General features: G+C 37.1%; 1 protein-coding gene across 2 annotated transcripts in view; it reads right to left on the reverse strand.

Moving 5' to 3' along the window:
• Positions 1–19906, reverse strand: part of PCYT1B (phosphate cytidylyltransferase 1B, choline) — a 1205847-nt gene that overhangs the window by 529602 nt on the left and 656339 nt on the right. The gene's annotated exons all lie outside the window — the stretch shown is intronic.

The following is a 19906-nucleotide window of genomic DNA, read 5'->3' on the forward strand; positions in this document are numbered from 1 at the left end:
GTCTTTGTATTTATTCTGTGAGGTACATGTTAACTTGTGGGAACATATTACTGTTATATAAGAGTTGCTCAAATGAAATACCTTGTACCACACTGGCCATTAGATTTTTAATTCATAATATCAGCACCAGGAAATGTGGATATTTTCTGGCTGTGTTGCACGTAAACACCAAAGGTTGGGGTAACTTTTTCAGTCAAATGCTGGGCAAGGTGTAGAACACCTTACCACTGGAAATTAGAAGTTTGGGAAATATGTGGTAGTTTGAAAAGGCAGTTGATTTGTGGTTTGGTCAAAATAATTTTGACCCAAGATTATCAGCTGATAAACTCTTTGATAGCCCCTATAGAGGCTCTTGAGCTGTTTTTCGGTGACATCAAACACTGCCATTTTCCATCCCCATTTTTGTTGATAGTACAGCATTAAAATGAGTGATCACAGAAACCTGGAACATTATAAGTGGGAATAGTGATGTGTTTAGACCTCTAGGTTCTACAAATTTATTTATCAAGAAAAAAGGAAGGAACATAAAATCCTTTTTGGAAAGGGATGATACAATGTGCCAGATCCCATATCAGATAAAAAGAAAGGAGCGTGTAGTTATGCATAATGCAAATACTGTAGGTCCATTGCTTACAGTCATTTTTATATTCGGAATATATGGACAGAACCCATAGCATTAATGGATATTTTGACTGTAATTTGGCAAATGTGGTTTATTTACATTAAGTGTTATTCATGTGTGCATATGAACACAAAAACATGTTTATTCCACCATCTGGATTGTTCTTGAATTTCATAACATAAATAAAGAAGGATTTATAATTATTTTGGTTTTCAGAGGCTAGTCAAAGCTCATGGGCTCCTTTAGTGGACCTGCTAGTCCTTTTTGTAACCTTTTGAAATTATCCTTGAGAAGTTTTGGGACTACTCAATGATTTTAAGTATTTTTCTTTCTTTTGTTGTATAGTTTAATTGTGGCAGTGGACCACCAGGTTGGTTTTGAATTCTTATGATACTTGGTTCTGATAAGAACTGTTAGCTCCATGCATTTTTCTAAATGAGTGTTAAATTCTTTAGTGAAGCCTGCTACTGCTGCTCTAATAAGGTCATGGGAGGTGCAGTCATAAATGAATGTTGATATTTCATCACAGAGTGAATTGAGATTGGCATGTTTGTAGTAATTAAATTCAGTGAGGTTTGTTGTAGGAGCTTTTGTGAGTTTAAAGGGAAAGGTCATAAGTTTCTGGTCAGATTTCATTGGGACTGGAAATACAAGAGGAATAGTGTAACAAGTAACCATATTTTGTAAGAATAAGGTCAAGAATGCAATGTCTCCTAGAAGGTTTATTTACCAACATCTCAAGGGAATTTTTGTTTATTAAGTCGAGGAATTTTTAGACATATCCTACATTGGAAGTACAATTGTCCCAATTTATTTGAAGGGTTGTTAAAGTCACCCAAAATAATAGAATTTGACTTATATGGAGTCAATTTAGAACACTGAGAAATCTTACATAGTCATCAGGGACAGACAGTGTTCTGTAACAAGCTATTAGCTGATAATTATTCCTGTCTACAATGATCTATACTTCAGTGAGCTCAGTTTGTAAGTCCTGAGGGATCTAACTGGAGGAAAAATGTTCCTTGACAAATATGGTTATATATGATAACATGCATACCAGCATTTTTATTTTTGAAAATGCTTTTCAAAGGAATATATTTATTTATTATAATTTTTTGAAATTTGATACATTAATTTAATGTTTCACTGATATTATTTGGTACATTTATTTTGCTTTTCATTCAAATGCCTATCTTTTCCATTGTTAAACCTTGAAGTTAAATCTGAGGGATCAAAACTTGGCCTGCTTTTTCCACTTCTAACAATATTCTAAAAGTGATTAATTCGGATTTTTGTGAATTCTGTCATTATGTGGTTTTTGTGTATGTGTGTGACTGCGTGTATGTATATTTATGTGTATGAATGTGTGTGTGTGTTTGTTTGTATATATATATATATATATATATATATATACATATAGATATATATAGATATCAATATATATATATATAGATATATAGATATATAGATTTTTTTTATATATATATATATATATATATATATATATATATATATAGAGAGAGAGAGTTACACTTCAAAACATCTAAAACTCATAACATCTAAATTCAAACCATCAAGACTACAACATCTAAAACCCATAACATCAAAACTTTGCATCCCAACATGGAACACTGCAAATCACATGAAAATAACACCCCTTCCACCTCTAACAACACCAAACTAACTCACCTTTTACTATGTTTCTTCAGGAAGGCAAGCCCCCCTGCACCCTCCACACCCCCCATAAATGAGATATACCAATTCTGAGATCGGACTACAGTAAAAAAAGTTAATTTCCTAACCCCACTGCATCGCGATCACTATAAAGAATGTACACATAATATCTATATCACTTACCTGTATGGCCTAAAAACTGCATGCAGAGTGGCAAATAAACACTATATAAATAGTATAAATTCCTACACTATACAAATAAAAACTGGAAAAATTATACTTAATCACTCCAAAGTCTCTCTTTTGTCTCTCTGCTGCTGTAGAACTCTGCAGGGTACCAGGCAGGAGCTTGCTGAGCTGTATACAAGTACAAAAACCTTGCAAATGTGGGTTTTATAGCAGGAAAATACAAAAGATGGGGGAGTATCCATATTCATCAAGGATACCCACACCTCCAGGTTAGTGACACAGCACGATGCTTCAGAGATCATCCACGTGTAACTAACAATGGGCAAAACTGCTATTCAAATTATAGCTTGCTACAGATCAATCACCATGTCCCAGGACCCCCACTCCGCATTCCTGGAAACACTGGGAAACATAAAAGTCCTACCAAACACCCTGATATTGGGTGATTTCAATTACACAAACATTAACTGGGAGAACTACTCAAGTACAAACTCCCTTGCCCAACATTTCCTAGAATTTATAAACTCAAACGCTCTGGATCAACTGGTCAATACCCCCACCAGAGGTGACAACATATTGGACCTGGTCATCACCAACATGGGCGACCGGTGTTCCACACCGGAGGTCAACCCCTTGCTGGTTAGATCTGACCATAAACTAATCACTCTGGATATCCACATTCCACCACCACCCCCAGTCAAAGAAACCACCGTGAAAAACTTTTCAAAAGCAAACTTCACATTACAAGACCGAGGTGGGAAGTTTCAAAGCCCCCATGCTAAAGGATAACTCTGTCCAAGCTGAAAAATCCTTTACTAATGCACTCTACGGGCACCTACAAGAATGCATGGATCATGCTATCCCAAACAAAACCAAGACTCACTCCTCCAAGAAAAGGAAACCAGTCTGGTAGACCCCTGCCATAAACAAGCTATACGATAGAAGGAGGAAACTAGTACAGAAAAGAGTAAAATCCCAAGAAGGGAAGACATCCCTGATCAGTATCAGCAAGAAACTACATTCCCTCATAAAATCATCCAAGGCTAGCTTCGAAAGAAAAATTGCCATGGACTCCAAAGATAACCACAAGGCATTCTTTAGCTATGTCAAGAATCTAAGTAGCAATTCTCAGATCTGCTCGGAGTTAGTGCAGAATAGCACAAAATACACTGAATTGACCAATATAGCCAACATCCTGGCAGACAGGTTCAGTGCAAACTTCACTCCCCTCTCACCCCAAAAAGGGCCCATAACTATACCAGAAGAATGTAGTGCCCCTGAAATCACAGACACTCAGGTTAAAACAGCCCTCTCCAAAGCCAAATACACAGCACCAATATGACTGGACGATGTCCCAGGCTGCATCCTACATGAGCTCAAAGATGAACTAAACCCTCATCTAAACACACTGTTTAAAATCAGCCTCTCCACAGGCTATGGGCCCACAGAGTGGTGCACAGCAACTGTTATTCCCCTCCACAAAGGTGGAGCCCCAACGGATCCCAAGAACTATCGCCCTATAAGCCTGACTAGCTTGGTCTGCAAAGCTATGGAGTGCATCATCATGGATCTCATTAACAGAGACATTGGAAACCTCCAAACACTGGACCCTACCCAGTTTGGCTTTGTTAAGGGCAGATCATGCTTCCAAAATCTGGTGGACTTCTTTGAGACAATTACCAAGGCTATGGACGAGGGAAAGGTGGTCCACACAGCCTATCTAGACCTCGCAAAGGCCTTCGACACTGTTCCCCACTCAGGTATTATAGACAAGCTCACCAGCCTGAACATAAACCCCTACATCACGAGATGGGTTGCCAACTGGCTCACGGACAGAACCCACATGGTAAGAGTTTCAGGAGCTAGGTCTGACTCTAAACCGTTTACAAGTGGCATTCCCCAGGGCTCAGTCCTGGGACACCTCCTGTTCGGCATATACTTCTCAGAGGTACAGGCAAGCACAGGAAGACTATAGCTGACCAAGTTCGCAGATGACTAGGGGCTATAATTGACTCACCTGCTGACACAGACATCCTCCAAAAGGGTCTCACTGAGACAGATACCTGGTGTCAAAACCATGGCCTCAAGCTAAATGCCAAAAAGTGCATAGTCATCCCCTTTGGAAAAAACTAAGTACCCACAAACTAACACATAGGTGGTAGCCCCCTAAATAAGGAAGATGTAATAAGGGATTTGGGGACCCAAGTAGATAGTAACCTCTCCTTTGATAATCACATTGCCAAAGTGGTTAGAAAATCCTTCTATATGGCCCACCTAATCACAAAAGGGTTTGCTTCCAGATCGAAAGAGGTCATTGGGCCCCTCTACGCATCACTCATCAGACCCATCATAGAGTACAATACCCCATTTGGGATGTACCTTACAAGACACCTGCAACAACTGGAAAAACCACAGAAGTACCTCACCAAGAGGATCACTGACCTCAAGCAGATGCCCTATGCAGCTCGACTAAAGAAACTCCAGCTGTACTCATTTGCATACCACCTACTTAGAGGTGATCTCTGCCTGACATACAAGGCCATGACCAACCCAGAATTGATAGACATGCTCCACCTAAAGAAAACCATATCCCCTCGAGCCACATGCTCCAGGGATCTAAACCTCACCACAACAATAAATAGGACGTGCTGGAGGGATAGATTCCAATCTACATTAGGCAGAGCTCCTCACTAACCCTCTTCAAGAGAAACCTTGACGAGTGGATGGGAAAGTTTACCCCAGGGATCACTTCAATGTCTCTGCTGGACAGAGGCACAGGGAACTAATCTATGTGGGTGGCAAAAGCCAACACATTCCGGCTAGGCTTATAAATGCCTTCGGGCAGATATCCTAGTACCTACCTATGAACCTATATATAGATATATACATATATATATATATATATATATATATATATATATATATATATATATGTGTGTATATATAGACAAATATATATATATATATATATATATATATATATATATATATATTTATATATAGATAGATATATAGATATATATATATTTATATATATATATATATATATATATATATATATATATATATATAGATATAGATATATATATGGGTCTATATCACGTAGTCGAAATTCTGTCAGTTCAAACACCATATGTTCGAAACTAAACGTTCAAACTGACAGAATTTCGAATACATAAAAAAAAACATAACAGAAAAGAAAATAAATGGTTGTAAGCAGGTGGGCAAGTCCACCTGCACCCCCCCCCCCCGCTTTTTAAACATATAAACTCTGAGACCACACTATAATGCGGTAAAGGGAATTTTTCCTTTATTGCACTGTAGCGCGGTCTTAGAGTTGTTATATTTAAAACGTGGGGGGGTGGGGGGTGCAGGGGGGCTTGCCCCCTGCTTACAGCTGTTAGGGCGTTCTTCCTGTTTTAAATTTTTTGAGTTCTAAGTATGACAACTTCGAACATATGGTCTCGACCATATCACGTTCAAAATTCAAAATTGTCATACTTCGACTATGTGATATAGACCCTATATATATATATATATATATATATATATATATATATATATATATATATATATATATATATATATATATATATATATACACACACACACATATATATACAAGTGCGTGTGCTTATATCCCCAATCAACTACATCAACATATATTATATTGACTGCAAATGATCGAAACTAAATAGGTCAACATGCCATTATATGTGCGCCAAGCATGAATCTTAGTACATGCAAGACTAAATTAAAAAAAAAATTATTTTTTGCAGTGGGTTGTGAAGACTGCACCACCATACCCCCTAATAATTATATATACCAACTTTGAGATCGCAATACAGTAGGGAAAGTTTAAAATTCCATTCCCCCACTGTGTAGTGATCACATCCACAAAGCAGCTGGCATCCTATGATTAATGGGCAGTTCAATAAAATGTTGCACTCACATATAGATATATATATATATATATATATATATATATATATATATATATATATAAGTGTGTGTGTGCATATGTATACACACACACACACACACACACACACACACACACACACACACACACACACACACACACACACACAGAGTCTACATTAAAATATTATGAAAATAAATGTAGAATCACAACTGTAAAAAGTCACCCCTCTCTGAACGGTATATTCAGCCATCCCTCAAACATTCTGCCCTAGATCTTGTTGGGGGAGGATCCCACACATACCTGTCTATTTGCAACCAAGCCAAGGGTGTACAGATTTGGAGAAAAGAATAAAAAAAAACATCCAAAATAACTTTGGAAATCAACATTTTGACTTGTATTTTTGATATTATAAATTACATCTATATAGTATAGTATTTCAGTTCAATGGTGGTCATAAAATCATAAAAACACTCAATAATCAGGTTTTCAAAGTTTTGCATGGATCTATTTACAAGGAAAATAAACAAAACAGTGTTCTTCTTTGGCAAAACATCCAGAAACGGAAAATTTAATTGAAATGCTGCCTTAAAATGGTAGTTACAGCTTTGTAGAAAACAACATTTCAGAATGGGTGTATGCAATGAATTCAATGCAAAAGATTCTCTCACAGCTGACCAAAAAATGTCCATTGCTCACAGACACAAGTAATAACATTTCCACAGGTAGCAAGTACTCTCAAACAACATCCCACATAGGCAAGACAAACTGCACAGGTACAACAGCCTTTACCAAATATTCCTTTGCTGGACAGCCTGCTAAAGAGTTCTTCTTTTGTTTAGAGATGATGTGGACTTCTCCCTAGGAATTCCTCCAGGGATACAGGTAAGCACACTCACAGAGCCAAACCTATGGTGGGGTGAAGGGGGTGGATGCTGTTAATGGGCTTGATCAAAAAAATTGTGTGAGATTGCAGTAGCAGCACTGCTTCATGAAGCCTCAAGAATATTGTAATTTCATAAATTAATGCTAAATTCTGCATTTACAGTCAAGGCTGAAGTGTTCAGTATGTGTGGATTTAACTGCAGTAATCCGCTTATTTCATTCGTAGCAAGCAGTTTGCTAAAGTTTCAGAGCAGAAAAGTATTTTTAGTGAACTTTCAACTTTCAGGAAACCTTTTTTTATTGCACTCATGTACGCATGTAGACACACACACACACACACACACACACACACACACACACACACACATGCACACACACACACACACACACACACACACACACACACACACACACACACACACACACACACACACACACACACACACACACACACACACACACACACACACACACACACACACTCTAAGCATACTGAGCTCAGGCCTAAAATACAGCTTTTTTTTTCCTTATGCGATTTCCTGTGTGCTGTCTTTAAAGTTTGTCTCTGTTATCAACAACACATCCTGTACTGTAGAAGTTAGGCTCAATCAACACTTTCAGACCTTCTGACAGTTTTTTCTAATGTTCAAAATCAGCAAAGCAGCCATATTGTATGACCCCCCCCCCCGTGTAGCCCCATTAGTTTTAGTGCCAGTAGATTTGGTGTAGCCCCCATATGCCTTTAGATCATGCCGGTATGAACAGCACAGTATTTTAAGCTGGAATGGCTGTAGTGATAATGCCCACCTGGCAAACTTGGATTTATTGTCTGCCTGCCTGTAGCTCCACTGCTGGGCTGCATGGTCAGTCACTAATAAAAATTCTCTACCCCAGAGCTAATACTTAATGGCAGATAATACCTATTAAATAGCTATATTTTACTTCCAAAATATAAGATTTTCAAAAAATGTCCAGATATTTACCTCATTTTTTAGGTGCCTTACTCAGAAAATGTGTGGTTTGTTGGCAATCACTGGGAGACTTAAGTGACTAAATAATGATAAATATCTGTGACTCAGGCTTTATTAAATTCAGAAAATGCATGCTAAAATAAATCTTTTTATTCTAGCAACTTTCTAATTTTATAACAGCAATGTTTAAAATATGTTCCTGTTTTTGAGCATTTGTCCCGCCTTTATTTTAGGTTTTATTCTGATTTCTTGAGCTAAGAGGTTGAGCAATACGCATACCTCTTAACTGCTGCTGCCACCGCTCGATCAATCTCACTCTCTCTCACACAAACACACTTCCATTTTCATGCATGCAAGTACACATACACTTGCATACACAGACAGAAACATAAACACAAACACACACACACATACACACACAGACACTTTTTTCCTATTTTTTTTTTAATTTTCGGTTTCTTTAAATTTTACACATGCTAAACAGCAAAAGTGCTGCTTAGTGAGCATAAAATAATGTCAGCCATTAGCTTCATTGCATTTCAAGTTCTACTGCAGTTTAATATGCTGCTGTGAAACAGTGGACTCAGTTTTCAGTGGGCACTACTTGTACATTAACGTCTGCCGGAGAACTTTCATTCTCAAATCAGAGTAGCGATGTACAGGTCACCCATTCAATAACCTTATGCATTTCCTCCTTTACTGCTTGGCATTGGAATTCTGCTATTTGATAATATTTTAGATTTTTTTTCACCAGGGACAGTCTTAATATTGTGCTGAATTAAATTAGCTCTAAAGAGCAGTTTGAGATTATGTCCCTCTTTCTGAGTACCTAGTTCTTTGCCCTCCTCACTAACAATGCTTCTCGTATTTTTACTTCAGGATATGCTGTAGAGTTTTAACTTACTCAGCGAACATCCTCACTGCAGAAACCTCATTTTACATCAAGGGCCCCAACACATTTATGTGATATATTTTTTCAGGTGTATTTTTTTTATTTACAGTTTGCCTTATTTGTATTTTTTTTTCATTTACTCCCTCTCTCTCTCTGCCCCCCCCCCCCCGTGTCACTCTAAAAAGGGTCTTGCCAATTAGCAAGAAACTTATTTACAACATTAGTTATTAATACAAGCATGTTTTACCTCGTCTGAAATTCTCTAACACAAGAATTTAAACAATATGCTTGCTGTTGAGCTTCTTGTGCTCTTTTAATATTTTCTCTAACAATGTTTATTACATCTCTTAATCTGTATCTTGCAATTGTGTGTAATGGCTACCACACTGTTAAAGGGAATGTTTTTGTCTTCCCAGATTTCCTTTCCATTGTCAAACATACAATAGTTCAGAGGGAGTAAATCCATTTAAGGCTTGAGGTACTTCTCTTACATTTTCAAGAAACTAAGGAAGCAGCTGGCCTCAATTTTTTCCATCTTGTTCTATAAAGCATTCCATCAAACTGTCTGTGTGAGGGTGGTATACAGACCTTCACAGCTGCTTCACCTTAATGGACTTGCATAAGTCATGCATTACTCTAGACAATACTGGGGTACCTTGGTCTCTAAGGATTTCTCAAGGAATTCTGTCTATGGAAAATAGTAGCAAAAATAGTAGGACAAGTTCTTCTATATCATTAGTGTTTACTTATTTATGGGAAACTGCTTCTGAGAAAATTATGGCATAGCCACTGATTAGTAGTTTGTACTAGTGAACTTTATTTAATCTTCCAAGGGGACCTTCACATTCCATAGTTATTCACTCAAATGGGGCTTCTGTTATAGGTAAGGGAATGAAATGGTTCCTAAACTTTTGGCTAAGTGCTGTCTTCTGATACTCCAGGCAAGCTACACAGAAATTTCATATTGCCTTTACAGCACCTGGTCCTTAATACTAGCTAAAATTCTATTTTTGTTTTATCCATGAGTAAATGTCCACCCACATCATGGGTATGGGCCATATTCATTACAAGAGATCAAAATGGCTTTGGTACTAGTACCTAGCTTATTACCTGCTCTCTCTCTCTCACTACTCTACAAAGTAAATCACTTTTCACTTCAAAGTATAGGTACAAAATAAAACTGTTCTGATCAGGTTCTCCCCTCCTGATATGTTTTCTCTAGCTCTTCTTCAAGTGTTTTCTTCCCACTTGATCTTGTATAAAATTCATATGGCTTACGTGGAGATCATTCAAGTCAGCATTAACTTCATTCCTACCTGATTACCTTCATCCCTACCTGATTACCTTCATCGCTACCTGATAAAAGGAGTCTGGCGTAACTTAATCTCATGCAAAGTCAGGACTTGCTTTTTCTTATTCACCTAACTCCTGTTCTTCTAGAAAAGGCAATTCTTCAAAGCAATTCTCTTTGATCCAGTGTGATATTCCAATTTGTTTTAGCACCAGAGTCCTGCTCATGTATTTCTTGGTTTTCTCTTTAAGGCTCTGTCTTAGTACCTACCACTGGTTCTGCTCTTGCAGACTGCTCTCTGCTATAGGTTTATATGGGTTCTTCTCTTGGTATGCCTAGCCAAACCTTTGTACTTTAGGAGTTTTTAGCATTTTACCCTGATGTTTGCTGGATTCATACACTCCAATGTTTGTATTTGATGGTTACCCCCCCCCCCCCATCTTTAAAGTTAACCAGATGTATATCTGTAGGCTTATTCACTTGCTGGTTTCTTCCCGATACTGATAGGTGATCTATCAAAATGGTTTCTCACTGCTTCAACAAATCTTTAAAGTGGGCAAAATCCTTCCATGATATCAAGCCATGTGTTAAACAACAGGATGAACTTCCTTCCCAAACACAGTTTGTATTTCTAGTTGAGTACTAGGATACTCTTTATTGCTCTGTTTTCTTCTTATGTATATATAGTCTCTATCAACATGACCCTATTCCCAAGTTTAGTAGTTCGTGCAATTCTCTGCCACTATCTCATTGCACTTAATTAACGTTGCTGTAGCACAGTAACAGAACACAGTCCCAATCATTCTTGTAGATACTTTATCACTTTCTGTAGACATAACATCTCTTTATTTATTTTTACTGAGGTAGTACACTGATAACAAGAGACCATTTGAGGGCACAGGTCAGGTTAGTAGAAGTGCGCTTTCCTGTGGTAGTAAGTTTTCACAGATACAGCAGCATTACTATCATTATGAAATTTAGCAACATTGCCATTTTAATACATTTAAAACAGCGTCTATTGACTAACTTTTGTTTGTTACCAGTATTTGTCACAGGTTTCACTACAGGTCTAAAGTGTTCATTTCTATTCATAGTTTCATGGCATAAGACTTTTTTTACTAGTGCAACAAAAATTTCAGAGTTTCTAATTGAGCTTTGTCTCTGTCAAACTGGTTTAACCTAATGCATTGATCTAATTACTGTACATTAAGTAATGTAATGTAACCTTACATATATGTAAATATGTACATATAATGTTATATAATGTATGTTCTTGTGGAGCTTTTCTCCCCGGGCTTCCACTGAAAACGGGCCAACTCGACCCAGTGGACTATCCCAGTCAACAAATGCAAATAAATAAATAAATATTTAGAATTAGCTTGTCAAGCCTATATTCTTAAAGCAGTAGGTAAAGATCTCTTGCATTTGTCAATGGCTAACATTCTGTTTTTAGAATGCTGACCCTAATATTAACCATCTAACCATAAATTAATGATTTGCATTATGTTACATAATTATGGTCTTACCATTTTGTTACTGGGAAAATTATATATTTACAGGGCACTAAAACATGTCGGATTAATTAAGAATTGTGTACAATGGGGAAAGACAGTAAATGTGGTATTACCCCAATGTGTACACAAAATATATCAATCACATAACACACATGCAAATTACCCCTCCCTAGGATCATACTTAATCCATAAAAAGTGTATCACATGCATATGGTCTGGTCTTATGGGATTTCAACGGCTTACAAACAAATGACAAGCTGTCGGTTAATGCAGGAATCCCCTTCCCTCTTGATATATTGTTCAAAATAAACAGTTGAGCAGTGTGTTAGTGCTAAATACTAATTAAAAAATAAATAAATACCTCTACTGTAAAGCAGGAAAAATTACTAAATGTATATTTATCTGTCTATATTTATATGGCACTGCTCTCAGACAGCTGCTGAAACAGAGCTAATTACAAACACAGTCAGCCAGAGTTAGCAAATGAAAATGAATCAATAAATAAATAAAAAAAAATAAACAAGCAAACAAATAAATAAATATCCAACCACCAATGAGATTTTTTGTAGTACATCCAAACCTTCTGCCACAATAATGCCTTACTGCACCCCACATAGTGAGGCTCCAATGCTCCTACTAACTGAAGCTCGCACAATACCAAATGTCTCATTAACATGTTATGGTAATGGCCCTTTAGGAACTGCAGTAAGGCATGACAGCAAAGCACAGCTTGGCAGGGAACAGGTAGTTAATAAGTGTGTATTATCTGCATCATTAACTATACATTCCCTGTTGTACTACATTGAGTTTCAATGCGTCAGTGTCAGACGTACAACCAAGTTATGTGGAATACCTGTAGCATGGGAGGGCATGGTCCATATTGTGTTTTTTGAATACCACTCATAAAAATAGACATTGTTTTGTACATTAGCATTCAGTATCACAGTCCACTTCATAGAATCACAGTACAAAAAGCCAGAATACCAAAAAGAGTGAGCAGAGTGCTGGTATTCTTTTATGTATTATGTTTTATAAATATCACTACCCATTATAAATTTAAGACATCTCTTTTATGGGATGGTAGAGCCTACCCTCATGGCCCATTGTATGGAGCTGTTCACCGTACACCTTAAATTTATTATAATCATTTCAAGCTCAGGTTATCATGCAGAATGGGTATTTCTTCCATTGCACTCACCATAATTTATAATATTTATTTCACTCAGTTATCAAAATCAGAATCACTGAAATCCATTTTCAGTTACTAAATGAGTCAGCTACTGAGCTGGCAGAGCTGGCAAGATGTTGAACAAATATACTTCTCCTGTAAGGGGTAAAATAAATTACCATTTAAGCAATTTATAATTAATGTCATCAAAGGAAACAAGAATCTAAGAGCGCATTTATGAAATAAATCAATGCATTTCCTAAGAAGACACTAAATGCAGCTCCACTCTAGAAAACAGAGTATTTAAAGTAAGGATTTTTTAATCACAAAAGGTTCAATACCTGGATTAAAAATGCATTAAAAATCACTTTAAAGTGTCATTTTATTCTATTACATTCTCACAATAACTGCCCTAGAGTTCATTCTTGCCAGGTCTGCTTATTAAAATAGTTAACTCTGTTTAATTTAATTCTGTAGCGTATTAGAAATAAAGTTATCCTTCACATTGCAGTCCAGCAATTGCACCTTTTTATACAAAAGTATGTTGGTTATAATAATTTCTTAAGGTCATAAATCTTCAGAATTAAGATATTTCTTATACTTCCACAATGCCTTAATTTTTCTGCAGTAGCAGTTCTGACTTTTCAGTTATACCATCTATAAGTTTTTGATTTGGGTCATAATGGAATTCAATCTATTTAAGAGAGCACCATGAAGAAAAGTAATTCTAACAGCCCTGTTAAAGTAATCATCCTCAACATATATATCTTTTTTCCTTATAAAAATATGACCAGTCTAATCAGGAATGCAAACGTTATATTCTAATCTGCAGAGCTGTTAAAAGACCATCAACAAAAAGCATTCAGACTAGCCTCCACAAAACCCATTTTATTCAGACAAGTACAGTGAGCAGTGAACACTTATTACATAATCTAAAGCATGCATCCCCTCAAGATTTCAGTATGAGACAAGAAGCCATCTATTAAATTCAAGTATAATAAAATCAGACTAAGAATGTATTTAAGTTTCAAGATATCTAACAAGGATTACATAACAGGTTAATTTTAAACTTAGTCAGAATTAAAGCCACCTATAACAACGTTTTCTAAACAATCCAGCAAATCCCCAGTCCTACTTTTTTGAAAATACTTTTTTAAAGTTTTGTTTTATTGTAACAGTTCAAGTGTGACAGTTACAGTTTCTAAGGGTTGTACTGTACACTGGGTCACTGTATGCCCAGAAAAGAAGAATAAATGGGAACAATGTGTCAACATTTATCCGAATTTTATATTAACAGCCTAAGCATTTTGCATCATTTTACATTATTAACCTAAGTGTGATCTCATAAATTCTCCCACATTTTTGTGCCTTTTCTGTTGTTTCTTAAGCACTGCTATTAGTTTATCATTGTATATCTGTTTTGTCAACTACAGTCTTGTTCTGTCCATGTATCATTGGACTTCTGGCACCTGCAAAGAACTTAGTTCTCTGCCATAATCCCAGTTAACCATAAAAGAGTCTTAGCCTTTTGGTCCACAGATACTATAGATGGTAACATTTAATTTGTTTTGAAATGAGTCAGACAGCCAAGAAAATATTTAACCGTAAGATTTTAAGAGACAGGAGAACAAGATATAGTTCCTATAGGCTATTTAATTTGTGAAGGAGATAGGAAAACTGAATAGGTTCTGATGACCCTGGGTAATGTGGAAACCCTGTTCAGTGACTCTAAATTTACAGCAGCTTTATGAGTGTTTATCTTGTTACTTCACTCTTTATCCCACACCACTAAAAATAGGGTGAACTTGATATTAGTATGATATGCTACAGAAAGAAGTTACAGCTGAAATACTGGGACTAGATAGTTGAGGAGGCAACAGTTTTGATGTGGGATTAAGTTAGGGTGAAACTTTGACTGACTGAGGCAAATAGATTACATGAGTCTGTATAATACATGCAGACAGTTAAGGTGGGTACCAGATGACAAACGGGATAGACCCACAGTTGTTCAATTTTAAGTGAATTGAGGCGACAGCCTTTAACCAGGAGAAGATTAGTCACCAAAGAATAGTTGTATTAGTCTTGAGGAAGAAGGTAGTAAAGGCAATGAGGAAAATGTATCTGGGAAGATGGCATAGATTTGTATTTGGATATTTGTTAGAAAGGCATGCAACTCAGATGTGAAGGTTCAGACTTATTACTTGACAGTATTTACATAAATGCCATTATGGTGGAATCTGGTGATGAGATTTGTTTTTGGATCTATATTTCCAAGATATGCAACTCAGATGAAAAGGTTCAGACTTCTTATTTGACAGTGTTTGCATAAATGCCATTATATGTCAGACATATTCCCCCACATTTCCTATTGTAAATTTAATGTATTAGAACTTTAATAATGAAGGGCTTTGTCAATTTACAAGTAGAACTCTTAAGGGATTTTTGATGGGGTTTATCAGGCTAGACTGAGTCTTACTTTAGTGTTTTTGGTGTATTCCCTGTTGAACGGGCAGAATAAAGGAAATTGGGAACTGATTTTGCTCCTAGTCGTATCATAATAATAATAATAATAACAATAATAATTTATTATTATTATTATTATTATTATTATTACTATTATTGTTGTTGTTAACTGAGATGTACAAATTGAACCAAACTATAGGAGATGACAAAAAGAATGGGAACTCTTTTGGAAGTGGAGATCCACTAGGTAACTGATAATAACAGAGAAATCTGTAAACAAATGGATGCTCTACTTTCGGTACCTAGTTAGTCTCCAAGATCATGTTGGGAAAGAACATAAAGAATAATTAGGAAAGGAAATAAGGAAGGTCTGCTGTCACTGGGATATCAGGGAGCCTGTTCTTTCACTCAAGCAGACCCTTGGGTATTTGCAGTCTTTATTTACTCTACACCTCTATACACAATTAAAAATGACCAGATTACTGAGTAGTACCCTAAAGTGGTTCAGCTGATTAAGAAAAGATACTGGGATCTATTTATTTGGTGATGAGCAATATGAGGGCACATTTGCAACAATTAACCCGCGGAGGTACAGCGGTAGCATTGTTACCTCACAGCAAGAGGTTCTCCCGTTCAATTCTCGGCTTGGCTTGGGAGTGCCTTCTGTGTGGAGTCTGCATGTTCTCCCCACAGTTGGGTAGCATTCGAAAGACATGCGTGCGTAAATGGGCATGTCTTTGTTGAAGGTTGGGCATCGAGCTGGCACCTCGGGGTTTCATAAAAATCTACTGCCAATCATTAACGGACTGGAGTTCCGCTGTGGTGACCCCTTACCGGGAAAGAAACGAAAGACAAACAACAACAACTAGAAAAATGGGACAGGAAAATACAGTAAACTTAAAAGGAATGCATCTCTTAAAAGGCAATTTGTTATTTAAACATTGTCTGATTATAAGAGGACTTTGTTTGTTTATTTATTTATGCAGTTTGTTAACTGAGGTAGAACACTGATCCCATTAGACCAATTTCAGTCTCAGTCCAGAATGTGAACACACATGAAGTGGAAAAAAATAAAAATATTTTTTTACAATAAAAGGGCAAACTAAAACAAATAATAGTTAATATGCAACAGAAAAAAATGATTTAAGAAGGTAAGTGGAGTAAACGTGCTCTAGACATTATATAAAGCACAGAGTTTATTCAGCAAATAAATAATATGGCATTGGATTTCTTGTTTATTTTTTTATTTTAAAATATTTACACTGTTTGCCTTTAAACTGAATTTGTAAATTAATGCTTGAAACCAGATTCCAAAAGACTTGCTCTCTGGAGTCGGGCCCAAAGATTTATCTGAACTGTATTGAAAGTAATTATAAATAAATGTAACTGCAAAGAAAAAAACGTATTAACTAAGTATATCGAGGGCAATATTCATCACTGTTACAAAGCAAATTTTCTACACAATACGTTAAGTAAAGGAGAATTAATGGGTACATCACAACCCCTTACACATCTATTACCTATTTAATTAAATTATGATTGGATACAATAAATTATGAATGTGTATAATAAGATATTAGCAATGTTCAGAGACAGCAACAACATCATAATCAATATTAATGATATATGGGAGACAAACAGATAACTTTTGCAAGCAAAATAAAATATTCAGATGCTAGATTTAGAGTTTGATAACCAGATATAGTCTCGAGTTTAACTGAACATTAGAAAACGGACTTACATTCTCCTGATAACTGAAAGCCCAGTGCTGATACTGATTGCTGTAACAGATCATTTTTCCACTCCTCTGCTGGGGTAGCTCTGCCCGTTCCATTCGCCCTGCGGGCTCACTCCTCTCCTTCCTACTCTGCCCCCAATTCTCACCTGCCCCCACTACTCCTACTTTTATTTTAACCTGTCCCCACCCACTCTCAACTATCATCCAATTTAAGCTCTTCCCTTCACTAACCCTCCCCCTTGCACCCATACTAATTAAATACATCTCTCTGTCCCTATTCCCTCCCACTTTGCAGCTCTACCTACCTACTACAAATCTTCACACATTCATACTACCTTAACTCTTGCCATGCTCCCTTTACTGTTCCTCACCCTCTGAACTCACATTACCCTTCTACTACTCTTAACGCCTTTGTACTATGCCAACTCCTATACCTCCAACCTACCACTACTCTCTACACCTTCCCATACTTCTTCACAAAACCTTTTCTACCCTCACACAAATACTCATTTCTACTCCATCTCTTCCTCTCTATGTCATCCCAACCCTCTTCACCTTTTTAATCTTAAAATTATTTCCACTACAGACACTTACTCCCAAACCAATACTAGACCATCCAGAATGCTTAAAATATAAACCAAAACACACAAAAATAGCTTTCTTCAATGTCCTCTTCTTAGCTGGAGACATTCACCCCAACCCTAAACTAATTCACCTACAAATAACAACTATCCTACCCCTCCCTCTAACCTTTCTGCCCCCTATAAAACTCTCACATTTTTTACAATCAATGCCCAGAGCCTCAGCAACAAAATACATCACTTCCAACCATGGCTAAGCCACAACCAACCTGACATTTTATCCATCTTGGAAACATGGCCCAAACCTCACATCTCTGACTCTGAAATCCTACCCGCTGGATTTAACGCTCTCAGATGTGGCTGCTTAAACATAAAAGGTGGTGGTGTTGCCTTAATCTATTCCAACCTACTCACCTTAATTCCTTTACTAAATCCTATTCCCCAGTTCGCTAATGCAGAACTAACAGTAGGTCTATTAAAAATGAATAATCATAAAAGCCTCTGTCTTATCGCCCTTTATATCCCTCCCAGAAATAACACCTCAGCCCTCAAAGACATACTCCTATGGGGCCTCTACTGAAATTAACCATGAAACTTACATACTAGGCGATGTAAACATCGACTGGAATAAAATCAACTGTCCCACAACCTCCATATCTATTAACCTCTTTAACTTCACTCAAGTAACCCACTCCATCACCAGACCCAATAATACAAATCCCGCAGGATCCACTCTTGACTGGATCTTAGCCTCTCATCCAAATAAAATTACCTACTCTAACACCATCCCTGACACCATTAATGACCGCCTCCCAGCTTTCATCCTCCATGCTACCGCCGACCCTCTGCATCAGCATCAATATCTTCACACTCGAAACCTTAGTAAATTTGACCCCACAACTTTCTCTAACTATCTCAAACAAATGAACTGGAACATTCTAAAAACCCTCCCACTCGACAAAGTCGTTGAACATTTTAATTCTACCTTCCCAGATGCTCTAAACTCCGTAGCTCCACCAAGAACAAGAAAAATAAAAACCATAACTGCCCCTTGGCTAACTAAAGAAACAAAAAAATTATGCATCAAAGAGACAAATCCTGGAAGCTTTACCAAAAGAATAAACTCCCCAAAGCCCATCTCCTATAAAACAAATCATCAAAGACAAAAAAATCTAACTACACTAAGCTTCAGTCCAACCATACTAAAAACCCTAGGCTATTCTGGAACTCAATAAACTCACTTCTCAACCCAGGTTCCAAAAATAACCCCTGCCCTGAGCCAAGTAAATCTGACCTCGAATTAGCCTCATTATTTAACTAATTTTTTATAGAGTCAATATCCGACCTAACCAAGACTTTTCCCAACAACAATCCATCTCCCCTGCTGTCTCCTGTAGCTAGGTCCTCCAATGATTCCCCCTCTATGTTTGAGCTCAAACCTGTCTCCACTAACTACATAAAAAAACTTCTATCCAAACTCAAACCCTGCTCCAATGCTCCTGATAACATCCCCTCATCTTTCCTCAAGTCTGCTGCCGATGGTATAGCACTCCCAATTAGCATCCTAAAAAAATAGATCCATAAAGGAATCCTATGTCCCCAAACTCTGGCGTTCTGCCTTTATTCTTCCTCTCCACAAGGGAGGCAAAAACAGTAACATCTCTAACTTCCGCCTTATAGCTCTGCTCTCCCCAATCTCAAAAATCCTAGAGAAATGTATCCACATCCAACTAATGCCTTTTCTGACACATAACCAACTTCTTACTCCAACTCAACATGGCTTCCAACCAGGGCATAGCACCATAACAGCCCTACTCTTCTTCTTAGAAACTGTCAATCAAGCCCAAGATTCCGGGAATATAGTATCTACAGTTCTACTAGATGTCTTTAAAGCATTTGATACCATTTCTCATACCCATCTTCTGAGTCATCTCTCAGACCTAAATCTCTCCTAAAACACCCTATCCTGGTTCTCAAGTTACCTGTCAGACAGATC

Source organism: Protopterus annectens, chromosome 5.part0 (genome assembly GCF_019279795.1).
Source record: "Protopterus annectens isolate FY-2018-M chromosome 5.part0, PAN1.0, whole genome shotgun sequence".
Taxonomy (NCBI): domain Eukaryota; kingdom Metazoa; phylum Chordata; order Ceratodontiformes; family Protopteridae; genus Protopterus; species Protopterus annectens.